We start from the raw sequence: 2,152 nt of genomic DNA, 5'->3' as shown, positions 1-2,152 counted from the left end.
CCCCATTTACTCTCTCTCTCTCTCTCTCTCTCTCTCTTCCTACTCGTCATTTCTTTCTCCCTTTCTCCATCCATGCCCACACACACTCTGCTTCGCATTGCTATTCTAGCCCTCCCCCTCTCTCGCTCTCTCTCTCCTTATCACCCTTCATTTCACTCCGTCTCTCCCTCTCTCTATTTTATCATTTGTCTCCTTCACCACCCTCTTCTATATATATCCATACGCTTTTTCTCTCTCTCTTTACTCCACTCCTTTACCCATCTACTTCCACCACGCATCTCTCTCTCTCTCGCTCTCTTTCTCTATCCCTCATCTTTTCCCCTTGTTCTTACTCTCTTTCTCACTCCGCCAGTCAAATGCCAAATCACATGACATTCACATATCTCTTCCCTCTCTCTCTCACACATATCCTCCCTCTCTCTCTCACACATATCCTCCCTCTCTCTCTCTCTCTCTGACCCCCCCATACAAGCATTATCCCCTTCATCTACACTCCTACTTGGAATCCTACACTCAGTCCCCTACTACAACTTCCTTTCTCACTCACCCTCTCTCATATCTTATAATATCTTTATTCACACTCATCAACTACTTCACCCTCTTCTTATTCGTTTACATTCTCTCTCTCTCCTATATTTTCTGACCCTCCCTTACATTCTCTTACCCTCTCTTCTACATTCTCTCACCTCTCCCTTTTACCTTACTTTCCCTCTCTTTGACATTATCGTCCTTTCTCCTATATTCTCTAACCTTTCCCTTTGACATTCTGCAACCTTTTCTTTCTTTTCATCATCTCTCCTCTTCCTTTCACTCTCTCACTTTCTCATCCTCTCTTTGTCGTTCTCTTTTTCATTTTACACCCCCTCCTCTATCTCCTATCCTATCACCCTCTCTTACGTCCTTACCCTGTTTCTTATAACCTCCCACCTCTCCCTTTTCATTCTCCCACCCTCTCTTTTCCATACGTTCCCCCTCTCTCTTGTGATCCACCACCCTCTGTCACACAATCTCTCACCAATCCCTTTTTACAATTCCTCCTCCTCCCTCATATTTATACAGATTCCTATACACTCTTTCACCTTTCATATTCTTTACAGACTTCCATATTCTCTTTCTCCTCTTTTATATCCAAACTTTATTTTCTCTTCTCTCATTAAACTTACTCCCTTCTTCCATCCCCTATTCTCTCAAACTGCCTTCGTGTTTCCCTCCTATCATTTTTCAACTTTCTCACTCCTTTGTTTTATTCCTTTGTCTCTTATTCTCTGCAATTTTTCTCTCAACATCCGTCTCTTCCTTCTTTTCGCCACTTGTCACTTTTCTTAGAATTTATCTGTCTATCTTCCTTCGCCAACAATAAATCGGGCAGAATTGCGACTGGATTTCACAGACGGAAACTGAAAGAAGCCTGTTATGTATATGGCGATCCTTCGATATTGGTCTCCAGAGTGTCGGCATGAGGAGACGACGTCATTCACTCTCTTTTTCAGCCTAGTTTCTTTATCTATATCATGAGGGTTTGTGTGGATAAATGTCTATTGATATATACACACACACACACACACACACAGAAGCAGTTAAAGGCAAACTGACAGAGGGGCCCGTTTTATGTGGGAACGACGGAAGGAAGGGACTCAAAGTGTGATAACAAAAGATAGGGAGAAAAAACAAGTAGCAAAACGTATAACAGAAGTTGTAAAACAAGACATGAGAGACCGGAAACTAAGAAAGAAGATCTCCCCCACCCCGCTTTTATCCTTCTTGTCTTCAAGAACGTGCTCGAACTCACCCCTTTCTCACTCTCTTGCCTACATCAACAACTTTCCAACACTCCCCCTCTCGTTCGTTTCTTAGCATTTCTTTCCCTCGTCTCTTGCCGAGAGAAAGAGAGAGACAAATAGAGGGAGGTAGACAGAGAGAGAGAAAGAGATAGATATGGAGACAGAGAGACAAATAGATAGATAGAAAGAGAGAGAGAGAGAAAGAGGAACAGTGAATCTTTACTTATAAAATTTCGTAAACTGTTCTTTAGATTTGTTAATTTTTGTTTGACTTTAAATCTGCTTTAAATGTTTATTTTTCATTTGTGATTGCAGATTAGTAACTATTAATAAATAAATTGCTATCTTTATTAACTAGATTAATTAGTACA

This window comes from Octopus bimaculoides, chromosome 20 (assembly GCF_001194135.2).
Source record: "Octopus bimaculoides isolate UCB-OBI-ISO-001 chromosome 20, ASM119413v2, whole genome shotgun sequence".
Lineage (NCBI taxonomy): Eukaryota > Metazoa > Mollusca > Cephalopoda > Octopoda > Octopodidae > Octopus > Octopus bimaculoides.
Note: the sequence above shows the minus strand (reverse complement) of the source record.